General features: G+C 47.1%; 1 protein-coding gene across 1 annotated transcript in view; it reads left to right on the top strand.

The window, feature by feature from the left end:
- Positions 1–22,250, top strand: part of rgs12b (regulator of G protein signaling 12b) — a 230,195-nt gene that overhangs the window by 202,496 nt on the left and 5,449 nt on the right.

Below are 22,250 nucleotides of genomic sequence, written 5' to 3'. Positions count from 1 at the left end.
AATTGAAAATTAAATGGATCAGCTCTGCACTGATGCCAAATTCTTCCTTGAAAATCACGTGACAAATCTGGCTTTGTTGGACTCTTCTTCGGCTTCTTGGCAGTCATCCTGGCCTCTCTTTACCTAAGCGATGACAACCCCAAGGTGTGGTCAGTGAGAAAAATAAACTCAACTGTAGGCTGTCGGCATGAGAGAGCAGGCATTTTTAAAAACTTGGAATAAAGCTCTTCTTATACTGCTGTATCATCTCTGCATATCTTTGAGGCATAAAACACAACAGTGTTGTCATCTTTTGGTCAGGTGTTTGGATGTAATATCAAGAATCACATAGGCTCTGGCATTGGCCTTGCACTCGACTGATAGATGTTCAACATTTTTAAAGCACTGTGGATTTTTTAACTTCCTCATTATGAGGAACTGTAGCTCATCTATGCCTGCTAACATTGAGATCTGAAACACAGTCTTTGATGTTTATTCTCTCCAGTACAGTCTCTTGGTGCACTAGCGTTTGTCTCATCGGAACTATAAAAGTGGCCAGAAATGTAGTCCCGCAGAATTTCATGGAGATGGATCCTCTACTTGGAATCATAGGACCCCTGCAGTGCAGAAGGATGTAATTGGGCCCATCGAGTCTGCACCAGCCCTCTGAAAAAGGGCCCTACCCAGGTCCACTGGCCTGCCCCATCCCCGGGATCCCACCTAACCTTTGGACACTAAGGGGCAATTTAGCATGGCAAATCCACCTAACCTGCACATCTTTGGACTGTGGAAGGAAACTGGAGCACCCGGAGGAAACCCACACAGACACGGGGAGAAGGTGCAAACTCCACACAGTCGCCCAAGGCCGGAATTGAACCCAGGTCCCTGCGCTATGAGGCAACAGTGCTAACCACTGTACTTGTCAAGGCAAAGCAGAACATTGGCCCTCATGACAAATTTTCTTATGCACAATACCAGAAAATCGCTTATTGTCACAAGTAGGCCTCAATGAAGTTACTGTGAAAAGCCCCTAGTCGCCACATTCCAGCGCCTGTTATGGGCAGCTGGTACGGGAATTGAACCGTGCTGCTGGCCTGCCTTGGTCTGCTTTAAAAGCCAGTGATTTAGCCCAGTGTGCTAAACCACCCCCACCCCCATGATAGGATCTTGAAATAACTAAAGCACCCATTTCTGGCAGCACAACTTTCCATCTCCAGTCGATCAGGAAAAGCCTGGGCCTTTCCAGTAGATACATCACAATCGGTTGTGATGCTGGAATTTTCACTAAACCACCTGGCTAAACCACTTCATTGTATTTTTCAGTTTTGTTTCCCTCACCAGCCAGTTTGTGTGATCTTGCTTTGTGCTCTGCTTTTGTTTTTAATAGATTTCCACCAGTTATGTAAGCTCTTATGCTTCACATACTCTTATGGCAAATCTATTTTCCAGGCAGGCTCCTTTGCTGGAATTTAGTTCTGAATTGTTTGATTGCTGGAGCGCTATCCTCAAGCATTCTCAAATCAAGTTTATGTTTAATTCCAGTCGGTATCTATCTTAATCAAACTGTGATGGGTACTCAAACCATGGGTACTTTCACAGGCCAAATCAGCATGCATCACACTCGCTCATGAGCTGCAAGTGAAGATAAGGGCCAGTCGACATAGATGAGCAAATGGATTTTATGAAATTAAGCCTGCCAACGTTTATTGAAGTCGACATCAAAATCCTGGAACTCCCTTCCTAAATATCTCAATGACCAGCACTGTAGATGCTCAAGAAAGTGGCTTCCCACCAACTTCTTACAGTAAATTAAGGATGGGTGATAAATGCTGGCTTTGTCAGTAACACAAACAACCGATGAACAATTCATAAAAAAAAGATATATGCGGCAAGTATTTGGCATCAGTGTGCAGAGATGGAACTTGAACTCCTGAAGTATTTATGTTGAAATAGATGCAGCATTGACATAAAGGCAGTCAAGATAAGTGGGTAGGACAGTAACTACAGAGATTGGTTGAGTTGATTGAACACAAACGACGACTGCCACACTAATGGTTGCGAAAACTTGAAGTATTGGACTTCTGTAAAAAGTGCCAAAACATTACTTGCCTTCATTTGCTGCTGCTGAATCTGTGAAAGTTACCTTGCACAAGTAAATATTTATTACCATTTTTTAAAACATCGCTGTTAGCTGTCATATGTTGGAAGGTGAAAAAACATTCATTTATAACCTGAACTTAACCATGAAGTCACCCCTCAGGAGGTGTGACCTCAGGTTAAGAAGACTTTACGTTCTACGGACAGTAACTGGGTAATCCTGACAATTCCAAAGATTTTTGCTGCTTATACTTCATCGAGTAAATCTCAAAAACTGAATGATTTAAAAATATTGTTCATAATGTCTTGTACGTTTCTCTGATGCTTTTCCAGTTCTGTACACTAATTTCAATGACATTTAATTGTCATAAATCATGCTTGAAAGTTGAAAATTTTTTCTTAATCTTTGACTTTTCTTCATAGCTGTCTGTTCGAGATATTTTCACTGATGTATTACTGTCTTTGAATTTTTATTCTGAATTCTCTAAAGAGGTGATTATTTCTTTTTCTCCAATCTAAGTTATTTAACACCGTTAATATGATTTTAATTTCAATGAATGTTTCCTGTTATGCTTGTATAAAATTACTTCCTGTTCTTTTCCATTTCTTCACCATGTTGTAGTTCTGGGAGTAGAATGATGCTGAACACAACGGCATTTGTTTGTAAAATTGTAGTTGATAAATTTATATAAAACATTGCTTTCTAAGTATTTTTCTGAGACGAGGTACATCAAATTGCATCTCCTCAGCAGTTTGATTGGGATCCATAAAATTAGTTGCCAGCATTCGGAGTTTTACGCCTTTTGCCACCACACTGCTGGTAAATATTCCAACTCTTCCATTATGTGGTCCATGACGTAAGATGGGAGGAGGCTCACGTGGAGCATAAACCATGGCATGTACATGATGGGCTGAGTGGCCTGTTTCTGTGCTGCAAAATGCTATGCAATTCTGTGTTTAGCTTCTGAAAGGAGTCAAAATCAAATTGAAAGCTGCATCGATTGAAAGATTGCTGCCTGGGTTTTACACCATCTTTGTCCGTTTAAATCAGAAGAAAAGATAAATGTTTATTGACAATACCATGAAATATAAATGCAACAAAACCACTCATTCCCTCAAACACGTAGACACATGTATACAAGAAAATATGAAGTATGCACTTAACCAAACCAAATAAGATGCAGTAAATTAGTCCTTTAAGATTCAAGCATTGTAGGCCAAAAGGGTCCTTGTGACTCTTTGAAGATTAATAGTGGCTGAAAGTTTCTGAGTTTTACCTGAGAGGTTGTCGCCAAGCTTGTACAGAGACAAATCTTGCAGGCAAAGAGAAATTAATAATCTTTCTCACTGCCTGGGAAGACCATCAGGCAAAGTTACATTCTTCTTGCTGTAGGGTAGTCTCACTGGTGTTCTGTCTCCAGACTGGTGTTCTGTCTCCAGACTGGTGTTCTGTCTCCAGACTGATGTGCCCCTCACTGGTCTTCGGGGAAAAATAAGATTTGAAATCGCTATCGTGTGAGTACATGGTCAATACATCCATTATCCCTCTTTATATGATTGGGTAGATTCTCTGTTGCTTGACGTGGTGATAAGTTTTCCGATCCGGCAGAGAATGGAGTGTGATCAAAGAACTGGATCGGTGCAGGATGCCAATCTAATTCCGATGCTCCAGTCCATTGCCAGCGGCAACAGCAAGCCTCATGCCCTGCGCCAGCGGGAGGATCCAACTGGGTGATTTGCACCCATTTGCATTTGACTAAATGGCCGAAAGCCTGAGCCTCCCCCCGCCATATGCATGACCCCCTCAGCGGGAAATCCACGTGGCGGGAGTTGGTGCAAGTGAGGTCCTGACGTAGTGGACTCCGAGGTGGTCGGCGGGGGTCAATGCATAACTGAGGTGCCCCCTCCAAAGTCCATTGGAAGGCCCCCTCCCCTTCACAACACAAATCTGCCTCCCCGCGCTCCCCCCCCAACCCCCCACAAAGCTTCCCAACAGAGACCTCCATCAGTAACCCTTTCCTGTAAGCTGAAGAGCAGTCCAGGCAGTAGAGTGAAAAATCACTGTATTTTCACTTGCCTTTCCCTAACTTCTGCTGGTTCAGACAAAAGTGTTCAAAACAGCAGCTGTTATAAGTTCCAAATGCCTCCTCAAAAGCAAGTATAAATCAAAGGGCTTGATGTCCCTTGGCAGCCTTTGAACTGCAAATTTTCCGTTCAATTTCACACAGAAATACGTTGCACCAGCCAGTGATTGCCAGTTTTAATACTCCAGAGACAGTTGCTTGGTAGATTGTTGATCTATCTTTCCCTTCACACTTGAATGCATCTCTCGTACCTTGCTGGTAATGCCAGCCACAATGCTCATAAACAATCTTGCTATGATCGACAGTTCCTCACCACATCAAGTCAGCTAAGTCCTTTCACTTCCACTTTTTCACAGCAATCCACCACAAACCTGTCTCTGGAGAGATACAATTGTCTGGGAGACCATTTCATTTGTGTTCCTGTAAATACCCAGATAATAGGAGCTGGAAATTCACAAGAGAGTTTGTATCCACACCCTTTTCAAGTGAGGGTACTCATACCTATGTAAATTTACATTTTAATGGCCTTCCAGGGTCATGAGTTCTCATTTGTGCAGAAATTTAAAATCACCAGGGCAACCCTGCAGACTCCATCTTGGGTCAGCATAGATTTTTTTTTTTGAAAGTAAAAGTGTTAATATTCATACGGTCACGGTGTATGATGAGAGGTGACAAAGGGTGGAATTGTCACAAGCCCCCACGGCCGGGTTCATTCCCAGGCGGGGGAGGGGAAATCAGTGGGTGGCCCAAAATCGATTTTATGCCGGCATAAATTTACAACGGGATCTTTCTCTGGTACCCACCATGGCAGATTAGGAAACCCGTTGGGGTTGATGAAGCTCATCTGCATCTCATTAAAGGCAATGGGGGTAAGACTTCCCAAATTCAGATCCAGGGCCGATGTGAAGCAACATCCTCTGCAAGAAGGGCAGAACAGCGGGTATGAGGAGAGCAAAGGAGAGGACACTGGGCAGGAAGACGATGGAGGCTGTGCCCTCACCATAGGATTTTCTGCCAAAGGGGAATCTAGTTGGATATGTCTGAGAGCCAATGCCACCGGAGACGGTACCTATCAAGACAGATGGTTCGGAGATTTGTACCTTCGTCGAAGAAGACCTCACACCTTGCAGCACTGCTCACCCTGCCCTGCTGCAGCCATCAAAGTCTCCGTGGCAGTGACCTCGTTCGCCTCTAGAACTTCATTGTGTATCGCAAGTGGCTGCACATCCTGAATTTCACAGCTGCTGCCAGTGAAGGACAGTGATCTGCCCAGAGGTCTCATTGTCACCATTCCCCACCCTTACTCCCCATGGCACTAAGTGGCACTAAGGTTATAGTGGGCAGTCAGTGCCTGTGCAGCCACATGGCTGACTTGTAGGCTGCGGCAATGGTGGTCTGTGCCATCCACCACGGCCCACCTTCTGACCACCCCTTGCTGCTCTCCCCCGGCCTTGGCAGAAGTCCCCTGGCCAGCGGCAGAAATGTCAGCACGCTAAAGCGATGTTGGACACTTTTTTGTACCCCCTCTCTCTCAGCAGCCAAGGCACTTGTTTCCCGATTTTAAATACCACAAGTGAACATTGTCGACGGTAATTCCTCCTGGCCGAGGCGGAACATCGCAGGGGGCCCGGAGATTGGCGGGTCAGACCCTTAGTGTATGCCAAAGGTGTTTAGCGTACAATTTGCATGCCCACGTCGAATGCAATCACGCCACTGTCGTGGCACCAGAGCATGGCATTCCATTGGGGGCCTGGCGCTGGCCTTGATTTTCGCGCAATTCTCCGCCCAATCGTGATTCACGATTCTGGTGTCGCTGGACGTAGAATCCCACCCAAAGTGAATAGTGGGATGGAGTGTCACATTGTCGTCCAGGCCTCTCTCAAATTGCCACATTCTGGGGAAAAATTTGAATGCGGATTGCAGGGTCAATGGCAGGGTTCTGAGGAATGTGGAGGAACAGAGGGATCTTGGTGTTCATGTCCACAGATCTCTGAAGTTGCCACTTAAGTGGATAGAGCCGTGAAGAAGGCCTATAGTGTGTTAGCATTTATTAACAGGGGCTTGAGTTTAAGAGCCGTGGGGTTATGCTGCAACTGTACATGACACTGGTGAGACCACATTTGGAGTATTGTGTGCAGTTCTGGTCACCTCATTATAGGAAGGATGTAGAAGCATTGGGAAGGGTGCAAAGGAGATTTACCAGGATGCTGTCTGGTTTGGAGGATAGGTCTTATGAGGAAAGGTTGAGGGAGTTAGGGCTTTTCTCTTTGGAGTGGAGGAGGATGAGAGGCGGCTTAATAGAGGTTTATAAGATGATGAGGGGGATAGATAGAGTAGACGTTCAGAGACTATTTCCTCGGGTGGATGTAGCTGTTACAAGGGGGCATAACTATAAGATTCATGGTGGGATATATAGGAGGGATGTCTGAGGTAAGTTCTTTACTCAGAGAATGGTTAGGGTGTGGAATGGGCTGCCTGCTGTGATAGTGGAGTCGGACACTTTAGGAACTTTCAAGCTGTTATTGGATAGGCACATGGAGCACACCACAATGAGAGGGAGTTGGATAGCTTGATCTTGGTTTGGGACAAAGCTCGGCACAACATCGAGGGCGAAGGGCCAGTTCTGTGCTGTACAGTTCTATGTTCTATTGCAGCTTTTAATAAAATGGTGCTCCGTTTTACTAGGCTTCTTGCAAAGTGACTTGGTGTCAGAAGATATGCTGCAGAGGAGGGGGGGTTGAAAAAAATAGAGAAGCCACAAAATTATAGGCTAATTAATTCTACTTCAGGCGGATTGTCAGACTTGCACTGCATCACTTTTGAGGCCACCATTCTGGATTTAGTTATTTGAATGTTCCTAATCCAGCTCACTTTAAGAAAGTAGCTGCTTCAAAAAACTCCGGTTTTTTTGTTAAGCACACAATGTCCTTAATAAATCCGTCCTTAATTCACCTACATGTGTCCATTGAGTATTCATTTTGTCCTAAATTATTGTTTCTAGAAGTTTCTCCACCACTGAAGTTAAACTGATGGCCTGTAGTTGCAGGGCGTATGTTTACACCCTTGTTCAAAAAATGAGCTCAGCATTTACAATTCTCCAGTTCTCCGGCTTCACCACTCAGTCAAAGGTCAGATCAGGTAAGGATGGCAGATTTCCTTCCCCATAGGGCAAGAAATCAGATGGGTTTTTACCACAATCGATGCTGGTTTCATGGTTGCTATTACTGAAATCAGTTTTCAATTCCAGATTTATTAATTACATTTGAATTCCACTTCAGGCGGATTGTCAGACTGATAGAGGTTTGGCTGGACCTCAGGATTGTTGATTCAGTGACATTACCACTACAACACCATCTCCCCTCTTACAGTAAAACTGAGACAAGGGGAATGTGGGCATACAAATTAGGGGCATGAAGAGGCCACTCGGTTACCTCGGGAATTAGAGTAAGGCTTACTGCCTCACTCTAATGTGCAGATTTGCCAAAATGTGATCCCACCCAATGTGGGCAGGATTCAACTTGCAACATCTCGTGAGATTGCATTAAATCTTGCAAGGTATTGCAAGCCGGAATGTGGCGACTAGGGGCTTTTCACTTCATTGCAGTGTTAATGTAAGCTTATTTGTGACAAAATTATTTAATTAAATTAAGCCGGGTAGTTCCCAGAAGTGGGATCTCCCGCTTTTCAACAGCCATGCTACGGAGCTGAACTCCGAGAGCGGGCAGCCATTTTGAGGGGTGCCCCGATCTCTAAGTGAACTTGTGGACCTGCCCTTACATGGCAAATGTCACCCCCACACACTTGGGCACTACCCCACACTCCCCAAGTGAAGACACCCTGCAATGCCCCCCCCCCCCCCCACTTCAAGCCCCCCCCCCCCCCCCCCCCCCCCGCCCACAAGTCCCCTTGCTACTCTCTGCCTTCTATGACCAAGCCAGTTCTGTATCCACCTTGCCAGCTCACCCCTGATCCCGTGTGACTTCACCTTTTGTACCAGTCTGCCATGAGGGACCTTGTCAAAGGCCTTACTGACGTCCATATAGACAACATCCACTGCCCTACCTGCATCAATCATCTTTGTGACCTCTTCGAAAAACTCTATCAAGTTAGTGAGGCACGACGTCCCCTTCACAAAACCATGCTGCCTCTCATTAATACGTCCATTTGCTTCCAAATGGGAGTAGATCCTGTGTCGAAGAATTCTCTCCAGTAATTTCCCTACCACTGACGTAAGGCTCACCAGCCTGTAGTTCCCTGGATTATCCTTGCTACCCTTCTTAAACAAAGAAACAACATTGGCTATTCTCCAGTCCTCACCTGTAGGCAGTGGGGATCCAAAGACTTCTGTCAAGGCCTCAGCAATTTCCTCTCTAGCCTCCTACAGTATTCTGGGGTAGATCCCATCAGGCCCTGGGGACTTATCTACCTTAATATTTTTCAAGACGCCCAACACATTGTCTTTTTGGATCTCAATGTGACCCACGCTATCTACACACCCTTCTCCAGACTCAACATCCACCAATTCCTTCTCTTTGGTGAATACTGATGCAAAGTATTCATTTAGTACCTCGCCCATTTCCTCTGGCTCCACACATAGATTCCCTTGCCTATCCTTCAGTGGGCCAACCCTTTCCCTGGCTACAAGCTGAATATGACTTCATCAGGAGAAGTTCTGAGAAAGAAGCGTCATATTCAACTCAAAACGTTAACTCTGTTTCTCTCTCCAATGATTCTGCCACACCTGCTTAATATCTCCAACATTTCCTGCTCTTATATTTTAACATTCGTAAACCAGTTGGGTTTCTACGAATGCCATCCTAATGATTACTTTCATTGGTGCCAGCTTTTTATTTCTACGGTTTTTTTTGTACTGAATTTGATTTTTCACACTGCCAGGCTAAGAGCTGAACCTATCATTACCAGATCATTAGCACAAGCCTCTAGTCCTTGGACTGTTCCATGATTCGCTCCATGTGATTTCAAGAATCGCAGAACTGTGACAGTGCAGAAGGAGGCCATTCAGCCCATTGTGTCTGCACTGACTCTGCAGATGAGTAATTAACTCTGTGCCAGTCCCCCACCTTCTCCCTCTTACCCTGCTCCAGATATTTCTGGTGTCAGTGTTCATCTCCTCGCCATCCAAAGCGTCAATGGGAAACACATCCCTGTGGATTCTGACTGCTCCACACCGATTTATGCTCCAATCAGTGTTAATTGGCTGCAGGTGGCACTTCCGCCCCTTCTTGGGAGCTGATTGGCTGATAGCTTTCCCGTCTCTGCAGCGACAAGAGCAGTGGGCAGACTAGGAAATGCAATACGCTGACAGAGTCTGAGCCCAGAGACTGGATGGAAAGGAATACTTGGGTCTCAGGGTGGCAAGAAGGTGTGGGATTGGACCTTGATGTTGTGAGAAGGAAGTTTGCGATGATGGACGCACTCCCCCGCCTGCCCCCCTTTTCTGCTCGAGACCTAAGCCCAATCATTTTTGGGATTTCTCCATGTCTGGGAATTCCTCCCTCTAACCTAAAAATTGAGTAGCTGATAACTGGGGCAAGTGGCACGTCCAAGACTTTGCCCACCCCAGCGTACAACGTAACGGCACTGAGGTCGGGGCAGGTGGGAACGCAGAATGAAGCCCATATGAAGCTCATTCTTTTAATGTCATGCATTGTCTCTCCCCCTGCCCCACACCTCTGCGTTTAAAGAACTGCTGATGGGAGACCATGAAATTCTGGCCCCTGCAAATTCCTCCTGTTCATCAGGTAAAGCAATAACCAAACCCCCCCCCCAAACAATCAGTCTACTCTTGGTTCATCAGCAAAGTGATGGGAGGTGTCGTTGACAGTGCTATCAAGCGACAATTGTTGAGCAATAACCCTGCCCACTGATGCTCAGTTTGGGTTCCACCAGGGCCATTCATCTCCGGACCTTAACATAGCCTTGGACCAAACATGGGCAGCAGAGCTGAAAAGATGGAATCAAGGGGGAAACTCTCCGCTGGCTGGAGTCCTACTTAGAACAAAAAAGATGCATTGTTATTATTGGAAGTCAATTGTTGTACGACTTCTTCAGGGTAGTGTACGTGGCCCAACAATCCTAGGCAAGTTACATTCATGCCGCACAAGTGCTAGGTAAGAGAAGATCTAATCACCGCCCTTGCCATTCAATGGCATTATCATCACCTAATCGCCCTCAATCATACTGCTGGGGGTTACCATTGATCAGAAACTGAACTGGACTAGCCACATTAATACTGTGGCTACCAGAGCAGGTCGAAGGCTAGGAATCCTACAGCGTGTAACTCACCTGCTGACTCTCAAAGCCTGTCCACCATCTACAAGGCACAAGTGAGCAGTATAATGGAATACTCTCCACTTGCCTGGATGAGTGCCGCTCCAACAACATTCAAGACACCATCCAGGAAAAAGCAGCCCCGCTTGATTGCTCCCCCTTCCACAAACATTCAAATCCTCCACCACCGACAAACAGAGGCAGCAGTGTGAGCCAGCTACAAGATGCACTTCAGGAACTCACCAAGGTTCCTTAGACACCACCCTTCCAAACCCACGGCCACTACCATCTAGAAGGACAAGAGCAGCAGGTACCTGGGAACCCCACCACCTGGAGTTTCCCCTCCAAGTCACTCACTACCCTGACTAGGAAATATATCGCAGTTCCTTCACTGTCGCTGGGGCAACAATGGGTGTGCCTACACCTCAGAGCCTGAAGCGATTCAAAAAAGCAACTCCCCACCACCTTCTGAAGGAAACTAAATATGGGCAATAAATGTTGGCCAAACTAGCGATGCCCATATCCCATAAATGAATAAAAATACATTTTTTTAAAATAAGTAAACCTCCTCCATCATAAGGTCAGAAATGGGAATGTTTGCTGATGATTGCACAATGTTCAGCACCATTCAGGACTCCGCAGATACTTAAGCAGTCTGTGTCCAAATGCAAGAGCAGCTTTCAGGCAATGACCATTTCACATTGGAGAGAATCTAACCATCTCTCCTGATATTCGATGACATTTCCATCGCTGAATCCCCTATTTGACCAGATGGCTCAAGTCAGGAATGCTCTTCACTTGCCTGGGTGAGTGCAGGTCCAACAAGTCAAGTGGCTTGACATTAGCTAGGACAAACCAGCCCACACGATTGGCACCCTGTCCACCACTATAAATGTTCACTCCCTCCACCAACAACACACAGTGACAGCAGTGTGTACCATCAACGAGATGCACTGCAGCAACTCTGGAAGGCTCCTTCAACAGCACCTTCTAAACCTGTGACCTCCACCATCTAGAAGGACAAAGGCAGTAGAACAACGTCATCTGCAAGTTCCCCACCAGGCCACGCAGCATCCTGACTTGGAACTATTGGTTGGATTTTCATCACTGAGGTGAGTGGCAGGAGAGTTCCCAGCTCAGCCCACCCGCTTCAGGAGAAAGTGCCCAGAGAAGCGGGATATTCATTGCCGGGGAGAGTGTCGGCTGAAGTTGGGCCAGCCGATGTAAGAAAGTTGTCTGAAGAAAGTACAGGAGCTGCCGGGTGCCAATGTGGGCTGTTTAAAAGCCCTATCTTGGCGCTGTGGGACATTTTCCTAGATAAAAAAAAACACGAAGGTCCTCTGGTCCTCATCCACCACAGACTCGCCATGGCCAAGCCACGGCACTGCACCCATGGCCTCTCATGTCCCAATGCCAAGTTATGCCCTCCCACAATCCCATTGCACCTCATGCCCCATTTGCCAAGTTATGCCCCTCTAACATCCCTCCCATGGCTCCTCATGACCCTGTACCAAACTGACACGTGACACTTCCATGCCCATTGACCCACTATGCTCTGTATCGAACCAATTATTCCTATAACAACAGTAATGTATTTTTAAAGAAGAGTTTTTAATAATAATAATCTTTATTGTCACAAGTAGGATTACATTAACACTGCAATGAAGTTACTGTGAAAAGCCCCTAGTCGCCACATTCCGCCGCCTGTTCGGGTACACAGAGGGAGAATTCAGAATGTCCAATTCACCTAACAGCACGTCTTTCAGGACTTGTGGGAGGAAACCGGAGCACCCGGAGGAAACGCACGCAGGCACAGGGAGAACGCAGACTCCGCACAGATAGTGACCCAAGCTGGGAATTGAACCTGGGACCCTGGTGCAATGAAGCAACAGTGCTAACCATTGTGCTATCATGTCGCCCACTAAGTTAAATAAAAGTAATTTTGTTATAGAGCAATAAAAGTGTCAATCATTTAAACCCTTCAAATTGTTAATTGGAGGAATCACAAGCCCTTGAAACTACTAAACGTTGTGTATGTAAACAGTGTTAAATTGATAGCAGGCATTAGAGAGGCAGGCATGTCAATCAAACAATGTTTTGCCTGGGGCTCAGGTGTTTCAACAAGAGTAATGGATTTCTGGATTCTCAGCCAAGCTTCATTATGTGTGCTTTGCATAGCGGATTCAAGGAGTGATGGGAGCGTGGGGTATGGAAGGCACAGATTAACGTCCCCTCGCACAGTTTAACGTTCCTAACTCCTTTGAGGGCCCTTGAATCACAAAACTTTAAATGCCTTGCCCAACTCCAGGAAAACTGCGAGTGTGTAGGACATGCCTATCTTTGCAATGGAGCAGTCCAGGTCAGGCAATACCGGGTGCAGCCTTTAAAGACACTCCTGAAAATCAGACAGCCATTTTTCAAGTTATCCCAACTCAGTGCAAATCCAGGTCTTTTTTTGGCGTTCCTTCACTGTTGCTGGGCCCAAATCCTCGAACTGCTAACAGCACTGTGGGTGCGCCTACACCATATTGACTGCAGCGGTTCAAGTCTGTGACTCAGCACCAGCTTCTCACGGATAATAGATGCTGCCCTAGCCAGCGACACCCGCATCCAGTGAATGAACAAAACATTAGTCAGCTAAATAACCATGACACTGTGTTGCCATACTCTTGCGAACGATGGAAGGAACGCAAGGACAGGCCGGGAAGAGGTAGAGGCTTCAAAAGTAGAAAAATATGCTTTAATTCTTTTTAAAAGAACGGGGGAGAATTCTACCTTCGATTTTAAACGGAGTGGAGAGCGTGGTATGTAGATCGGCCATTGAAGCGCCAATCCAAGTAGATCAGGTCGTAAAACAAATAAAATCATTGGTTTCTCATCTAGAGGCATGGACACGAGAGAAAAATAGAAAATTCCTTCCTTTCCTTGGGGTGGCACAGTGGTTAGCACTGCTGCCTCACAGCGCCAGGGACCTGGGTTTGATTCTGACCTTGGGTGACTGTGTGGCGTTTGCACGTTCTCCTCTTGGCTGTGTGGGTTTCATCTGGTTTTCTCTCACAGTCCAAAGATGTGCAGGTTAGGTGGATCGGCCATGCTAAATTGTCCCTTAGTGTCCAACGGTTAGATAGAGTTGCAGGGTATTAGGACTAGGTGAGGGATGAACTCTTTCAAAGGATCGGGTGCAGACTCAATAGGCCAAATGGCCTCCTTATGCACCGTAGGTATTCCATGATTCCCACACCACCTGCTGAAATTAGCCCACGTCTGACAACTTCCTTGACAGGAATCCAGCTCCACATTATATCTGACTAATAGTAAATTAGTTGACCGAAATCCAGGATAGTTCGTTATAAGCTTTCCTTCTTCGGTTGTGGGACAATCGCAGACTTTGCTGCTTGGTGCTTCCAACTGATAATATAACTTAGACCACAAGAAAAAATATGGGAACTGCTGTGCACGGGCTTGCGTTCTGAGATGGTTCAAGGGGGGGTCTTATGAGGAAAGGGCGGGTCTGTATTCATATAAAATTCTGGAAGGGGCTTAACAGGGTAGATGCTGAGAAAATGTTTCCCTCTCATGGGGGAACCTAGATCTCGGGGGCACAGTTTAATGGCAAAGGGTCTCCCCGTTTAGCAACGGAGGCAAAGAGGAATTTCCTCTCTGAGAGTCGTTGGTCTTTGGAATTCTCTTCCATAGATAACAGTGGAGTCGGGTCGAGTCGAGGTTTATGGGTGACAGGCAGGAATGAGGCGGTTGTGGCAACTAGGGGCTTTTCACAGTAACTTCATTTGAGCCTACTTGTGACAAGCGATTTTCATTTCATTTCATGAGATCAGCTATGATCTTGAATAGTGATGATGTAATAGAGCCAATTAATACGGCTTATTAAAAGCCATTACGAAATCCAAATTCTTGAGTATCTTTTGAAAACACTGGATTTAAACATTAAAACATTGACGTGATACTGTTGAATTGTGCTTGTTTTATTTAGCTTCACCTTCCACACAGACTGGGTGATTGCTCTCGCTGCACCGTTGATTAGAAAATTGAAAATTATACATCCTGCCCATGAGGAGCTTGCTTTTGTGCGCATAAGAGGCAGAAAATAAATGCAGTGCTTGGAGCCTCCACTCCTGCACACGCTGTGCTGTGAAGTATTTTGCCCCTTTTTATGAAGATACGCATTGCTGCGTAACAGAATTGTGAAAGATAAAACAAACTTTTATACATTTGGTCCCAGTGGGTCAGATCTTGGCGCTGTGGCGTGGTTGTTTTTATTCCCCTTGCTGTTTTTATTGGCCATGGAAAGAAAATGGCTGTGGTACTTGTGTTGGGTTGTCAAGGTCACTTCCTGTTTCACACAGCTCCAGATTTCCACTATGTCCATAATCTGTTTAAATGAGTTTGTTATTAACTCTCTGCTGTCGGATTCCTTCTGCTTTTTGCAACCTTCAGTGCTCGGAGTATGTCATTTCAGGAAGCTAACTGAAACCCATCCTCTCCCCAAAGAGAATGTCTGATACAATGCTTTTAGTCAATATAACTGGAAGTTATGTTTGCCTGTTACTCGGCCGACCTGGCTCACCGCCAGCATTTCTGAGACAAGAGACAGCGTTCATTCCCGCCCATGAAGTTATTAATCCCAAGTTTGAGCTTCAGGCAATTTGTGAGTCAGATCATTTTAGACGTCAGTCTGCAATCTAAGCCTTAGTTGTTAACCATCAACCTCTTACTCTGGAGAGTCTGGACAGGACCCCATTATCTCATACTGAAGAAGTGAGCTGTGGAGACTCAGAAACTTCGAATGGAGAATTTGCTCACTGAAAAAACTTAGAAGACTTGATGTAAACAATCAAATACCACTCAGGAGTAGTTTAACACTCCTTTTTCTCTGAGAGTAGGAGAGAGGCCCTTTGAGGTAATCCTCATTGTTGCAACCAGTGTAAAACAAGGTATTTTATTGGAGGTGTCAGTGGGAGTCCAGGAACTGAATCTGATTTACTCAGGTGGTATATGTTGTGTTGTAGACCCTGGGGTAACACGGACTGCAACTCGATGCAGTTGTACTTGAAAGTCAAACTTTGATGTAAGTTCAATACACTTTATTGAACTTGCTGAGCAGTGCACACAGTTCGCTGTGGGTTTGACACTCTAATTAATCTAAGCGTGCTAACTATAACTAACTAGACCAGACTAGCTCTGAGCCACGTGCAGAAGGTGCTAACTGATATATACACCCTGACTGTCACTACAGTTGTCACCAGTGGAAAGAGGCAGAGTGCTGATGCCTCGTGTGTTTTATAGTGCGAGACCACCTTCTAGTGTTCTGCCTGGTGATTGGTTGTGTTCTGTCCTGTATGTTGATTGGCTGTACTGGGTGTCTGTCACTGCCTGTCTGTATCTCATTATGTGCATGAGTGCATATCATGACAGTACAATGGCACAGCGGTTAGCACTGCTGCCTCACAGCGGCAGTGACCCGGGTTAAATTCCGACCTCGGGTCACAGTCTGTGTGGAGTTTGCACTTTCTCCCCGTGTCTGCGTAGGTTTCCTGCGGTGCTCCGCTTTCCTGCACTGAGGAGCTTTGATGATGCCCCAATCTCTCGACCACCCGATGCACCCGCGGACCCCCCCTCCCCCCCCATGCCCCAATTCACCTGTTGGGGGGGGGGAGTCCTAGAGCCCGCCGTACCCCACTTCATACGGGCAGTGCACCCCTGGGGCCAAGCCCTGGCACAGGAAAAATGCCACCCAGGCACCTTAGCACTGCCTGCATGGCACCCTGGCAGTGCCCCTGCCAGGCTGGCAGTGCCAAGGGGCCCAGAAATTGTTGAAGCTGCACTCATCCAGGAAAGGGGAAAACATTCCTCACACTCCTGACTAGTACCTTACAGATTGCGCACAGGCTCTGGGGAGCCAGGAGGCGAGTTACTCGCCACAGGATTCTCAGCCTCCAACCTGTTCTTGTAGCCACAGACCTGGATTCTGCCCCACCGGTCATGGGGTCCCCGGTGCGACGGAGAATTGAAATATCGGGATTGGCAGCGGGCATCGGCGAACCAAATGCGATCCTCTGGACCCCCACCCCTCCCACTGCCGGCAGGATCAAGGTTCATGCCCATGCGCCCAGTGGGAGGATGTAAATGGGTCTTAATGAACCTCCATGATTCTCCAGTCCCCTGGGCTGGGAATCACATGGGCGGGGGGGTTACTACAGTTCTCACCAAACGTGAGCTTCACGTGGTGGACCTCGTGGTGGGCCATGTGGGAGTTGCCCCCAAAGTCCATCTGAGGGCCACCCCCCCTCCCCCAAATGCACTACCTGCCCACCCCTCCTCTACTAGACACCCCCACATCCCCCAGAGATCCCCAAAATGGGGAGAACTCCCCAATAAACCACCCCCCCTGAATAGGGAGCCACCCCTGGGACCTCCTAACTGAAGGATCTCCCGCCCTCACAGAGACTCCTAACTAAATGAACCCTCCCCAGAAAGGAGACCCCTGGCTGGATGCTAGAGTGCAGTCCAGACAGGGCGGTGAAAAAAGCTACAGCTGTAACATCTACCTGGATGTCCATTCCTGGAAGGAAAACAGCTCTGACCGGTGTTCACAATGTGTAAACAGTTAAACATTCATCAACTTTTTAAGTATATCCTTTTAATACAAAACCCCTTGCAGACAAACGAGGAGATGCAAAAGAGGGACGTATCGCCTGCCCAGTCACATTCCCCTCCCCCACCAGCCACGAACACAGTCCCTTCATCCGATTGTAATCCAAGATGAGGGGGGCTCCATGGGGGCATCGTCTGGCAGGTTGGGTCCGCGGCGACCGGTGCAATGTTGTGGGGGATGGTCCAGGGGTGGCAAGGGGGGCTCCATGGGCACTATCTGGCAGGGCGGGTCCGCGCGCGGCCACCACCAGCGTGACAGCTGCAGGTCGTCGTCATGCGCGGCCAGTGACCCGGCCATTCTCCGGCCATTTTTGGCGCGGGAGCCGGGAGTTCTACCTGATGCCGCTGCTAGCCCTTCACCGGTCCTGGAACCAGTGAGGGTTCGGCACCGATTTTGGTGTTGTAAAACGCCACAGTTCCCACACCGCCGTCAGCCGCAGAATCGGAGAATCCAGCCGATCGCCTCCCAAATGGAGAATCTAACCCACAGTATTTATATAATAATAATAATCTTTATTAGTGTCACAAGTAGGCTGACATTAACACTGCAATGAAGTTACTGTGAAAATTCCCCAGTCGCCACACTCCGGTGCCTGTTTGGGTACACAGAGGGAGAATTCAGAATGTCCAATTCACCTAACAAGCACGTCTTTCCGGACTTGTGGGAGAAAACCGGAGCACCCGGAGGAAATCCACGCAGACACAGGGAGAACGTGCAAACTCCGCACAGTGACCCAAGCCGGGAATCGAACCTGGGACCCTGGTGCTGTGAAGCAACAGCGCTAACCAGCGTGCAACCTTGCCGCCCTGGCTAGTCCAGTTCAATATCTGGTGAATGGTAACCCCCCCCAGGATGTTAACACTTGGTGATCCACTAAAAAGCTAGGCTTTATGAACCTTCCCTCACAATTATGGGTGTGATTCCCGGTCTTCCAGCCACGTGTTGTTTGGAGGCGGGAGCTGTTCGCTGGCGACAGGAGTCACTTACTGTTGCTGCCAATAGGAATTCCCATTGAATCCTGCAGACGGGGGGGGGGGGGGGTGCTGCTGACAGGACCAGAGAATCCTGCCATCATCGGAAGGCCAAAGAATTCCGGCCTACATCTTGGATTACAATCAGATGACGGGGCTGTGTTAGTGGCTGGTAGGGGGAGGAGGATGGTGACTGGGCAGGCGACAGGTACACCTCTTTTGCCTCTCCTCGTTTGTCTGCAACGGATTTTGAATTAAAAAGATATACTTGAAAAGTTGATGAATGTTTAAATGTTTACAAACAGTGATCATAAAATAATCGGGCAGGTTTTCTTGAGTTTTAACAGAGAAACAGGTTAGCTTTATTACACCTAAACTGATTTAAATCAAATGATAAAATACATTTTGGTAGATCAAATGAGGGCTGGACCTACTCAGTTAATGGTAGGGAGTTGGGGAGAGTTATAGAACAAAGAGGTCTAGGGGTACAGATTCATAGCTCCTTGAAGGTGGAGTCGCAGGTGGACAGGGTGGTGAAGAATGCATTCAGCATGCTAGGTTTTATTGGTCAGAATATTGAATACAGGAGTTGGGGCGTCTTGTTGAAGTTATGCAAGACATTGGTGAGACCACACATGGAATACTGTGTTCAGTTCTGGCCACCCTATTATAGGAAGGATGTTGTTAAACTAGAAAGAGTGCAGAAGAGATTTACGAGGATGCTACCGGGACTTGTTGGTCTGAGTTATAAGGAGAGACTGGATAGACTGGGACATTTTTCCCTGGAGCGTAGGAGGCTTAGGGGAGATCTTATAGAAATCTACAAAATAATGAGGAACATGGATAAGGTAGATAATTGATATATTTTCACAAAGGTAGAGGAGACTAGAACTAGAGGGCACAGGTTTAAGGTAAGAGGAGAGAGATACAAGAGAGACCAGAGCGGAAATTTCTTCACACAGAGGGTGGTGAGCATCTGGAACGGGCTGCCAGAGGCAGTGATAGAGGCGGGTACAATTTTTTCCTTTAAAAAACAGACAGTTACATGAGCAGGGTGGGTATAGAGGGATATGGACCAAATGCGGGCAAGTGGGACTAACTTAGTGATAGAAACTGGGCGGCATGGACAAGCTGGGCCGAAGGGCCTGTTTCCATGCTGTAAACATCTATGACTCTATGACATCATGGCTTCTGCACAAATACGCTCGAAGTTCACACGTGCTCACTGACAGAATACCAAGTGGGGAAGGATAGATTTGCCTCCTTCGAGTCCAGAGAAGTAAAGGGCTGTACAGCCAACAATTTGGTGATTGGGTTAGCTTCTGTCTGCCTTTGATGGTCTTGCCGAATTTCCTTCGGTGAACCTGATGCTTCTGCTTTAAAGGTGCAGCTGGTTGATTTGGCTGTTCACCTGGAGACGGCACTGCCGGGTTGAATATTTTAAGAAGTGTCTGCTTGCAGCAGGGGTGCCCCTGGATGGTCACGGTCAACAAATACGGTTCAGGCAGCACGGTGGCGCAGTGGTCAGCATTGCTGCCTACGGCGTTGAGGACCCGGGTTCGAATCCTGGCCTTGGGTCACTGTTCGTGTGGCGTTTTCACATTCTCCCCGTGTCTGCGTGGGTTTCACCCCCACAACCCAAAGATGTGCAGGGTAGGTGGATTGGCCATGCTAAATTGCCCCTGAATTGGAAAAAATAATTGGGGACTCTAAATTTAGAAAATAAAAAACAAAACAAAAAAAAACAAATACGGTTCGGAGCTTGTAAGGTGGGCTGGAGAGTGAGGAAGGAGGGACCCCACTTGAGTCGTCTCGGCGTCTCAGCAGTTTGTTCTCTTACTAAACAGAATGCAGAAGCTTAAGCAGCAAAGTGTGTTGCTGTCACTTGACAGTCACCCAGTCATCCCAGGATATAGAATCTTCAGGTAAGACAGAGGAGGTGGTAAAAGAGAAGGGGGCATTGCTTTATTATTTAAGGAGGCATTTACTGCAGTAAGAAGAGAAGATATCTTGGGGGGGGGGGGGGGGGGGGGGTGCATCAAAGAAGCTTTGTGGGTAGAATTTAGTAATGAAAACGGGACAACCGCATTGCTCTGTGTTTATTATTGACCGCCAGATAGTCAACGGGAAATTGAGGAGCAAAAAATTCGCAGAGGTGTGTAAAAATAATAAGAGGGTAATTATATTAGGTGATTACAACTTTCCCAAAATTAATTGGGATAGCCATCATGTTAAGGTCTCAGAAGGAGTAGAGTTTTTAAAATGTAGAACTCTTTAGCTCAATATGTAGAAGATCCAACAATCCTGATGGTGCAGTGCTGGGCCTAATTCTGGGGAATGAAGCCGGACAGGTGGTTGATGTGTTGGTGGGGGAGCATTTTAGTGATAGCGACCACAGCGTGGTGCTATTTAAATTTGTTATGGACAAAGAAATAGACAAAAAAATATTTTGGATTGGGGGGAGAGTAGATTTTAACAAAATAAGGCAGGACCTGGCCAAGGTAGACTGGAAAGAGTTACTTGTGGAGAAACCTACAGAAGAACAGTGTGGGGCATTCGAAGATGAAGTGGGGAGGGTACAGGCCCAATATGTTCCCTCTAGGATAATAGGAAGGAGTGACAAGCCCAGATAACCATTGATGACGAGAGACATTCAGGATACGATGAGAAGGAAAAGAGGCTTTTAACAAATATAAGGAGAGCAAGAACTCCAGGTACGACCTCTGCAAAGCCATCTGAGATGCCAAGAGAAAATATCAAACTAAGCTAGAGTAACAGACAGACTCTCGGCGGTTGTGGCAAGGACTGAACAACATAACGGGCTACAAAGCGAAGCCGAGCAGTATCTCTGGCCGCAGTGCACCCCTCCCGATGAACTCAATGCATTCTATACTCGGTTTGAGCAGGTAACTAACAATCCATTGTCGAGTGCCCCAGCAGCCCATAACTCACCCATACCCACCATCACAGCTTCCAAAGTCAGATCGGCATTCCATAAAGTGAACCCTCGGAAGGCGACGGGCCCGGACGGGATCCCTGGTCGTGCACTCGGAGCCTGCGCAGACCAGCTGGCAGAGGTGTTCGCGGACAACTTTAACCTGTCCCTACTCTACTCCGAGGTCCCCACCTGCTTCAAGAAGACCACCATCATACTGGTGCCAAAGAAGAACCAGGCAACGTGCCTCAATGACAAATGTCCGGTGGCCCTGACTTTAGTCGTAATGAAGTGCTTCGAGAGGTTGATCATGAAGCGCATCATCTCCATACTCCCGGAACGCCTTGACCCACTGCAATTTGCATACCGCCGCAACCGATCCACAGCAGATGCCATCTCCCTGACCCTACACTCATCCCTAGAGCATCTTGACAACAAGGACTCCTCCATCAGACTCCTATTTATTGATGACAGCTCCGCCTTCAACACCATAATCCCAGCCAAGCTCATATCAAAGCTCCAAAACCTAGGACATGGTTCCCCACTCTGCAACTGGATCCTCAATTTTCTGACCAACAGACCACAATCAGTAAGAATGAACAACATCACCTCTTCCACAATAGTCCTCAATACCACAAGGCTGCGTGCTTAGCCCCCTACTATACTCCCTGTACACACACGACTGCGTGGCAAAATTTGGTTCCAACTCTATCTACATGTTTGCTGACGATATGACCATAGTAGTCCGGATCTCGAATAATGACGAGTCAGAATACAGGAGGGAGATAGAGACCCCAGTGGAGTGGTGCAGCGACAACAATCTCTCCCTCAATGCCAGCAAAATTAAAGAGCTGGTAATTGACTTCAGGAAGCAAAGTACTGTACACACCCCTGTCAGCATCAACGGGGCTGAGGTGGAGATGGTTAGCAGTTTCAAATTCCTAGGGGTGCACATCTCCAAAAATCTGTCCTGGTCCACCCACGTCGACACTACCACCAAGAGCACAACAGCGCCTATACTTCCTCAGGAAACTAAGGAAATTCGGCATGTCCACATTAACCCTTACCGACCTTTACAGATGCACCATAGAAAGCATCCTATCTGGCTGCATCACAGCCTGCTATGGCAACTGCTCGGCCCAGGACCACAAGAAACTTCAGAGGGTCATGAATACTGCCGAGTCCATCACACACACCTGCCTCCCATCCTCCATCTACCT

This window comes from Scyliorhinus canicula, chromosome 8, assembly GCF_902713615.1.
Source record: "Scyliorhinus canicula chromosome 8, sScyCan1.1, whole genome shotgun sequence".
Classification (NCBI taxonomy): Eukaryota; Metazoa; Chordata; class Chondrichthyes; order Carcharhiniformes; family Scyliorhinidae; genus Scyliorhinus; species Scyliorhinus canicula.
The sequence above is the reverse complement of the archived record's forward strand: the minus strand, read 5'-3'. Positions and strand labels throughout refer to the sequence as shown.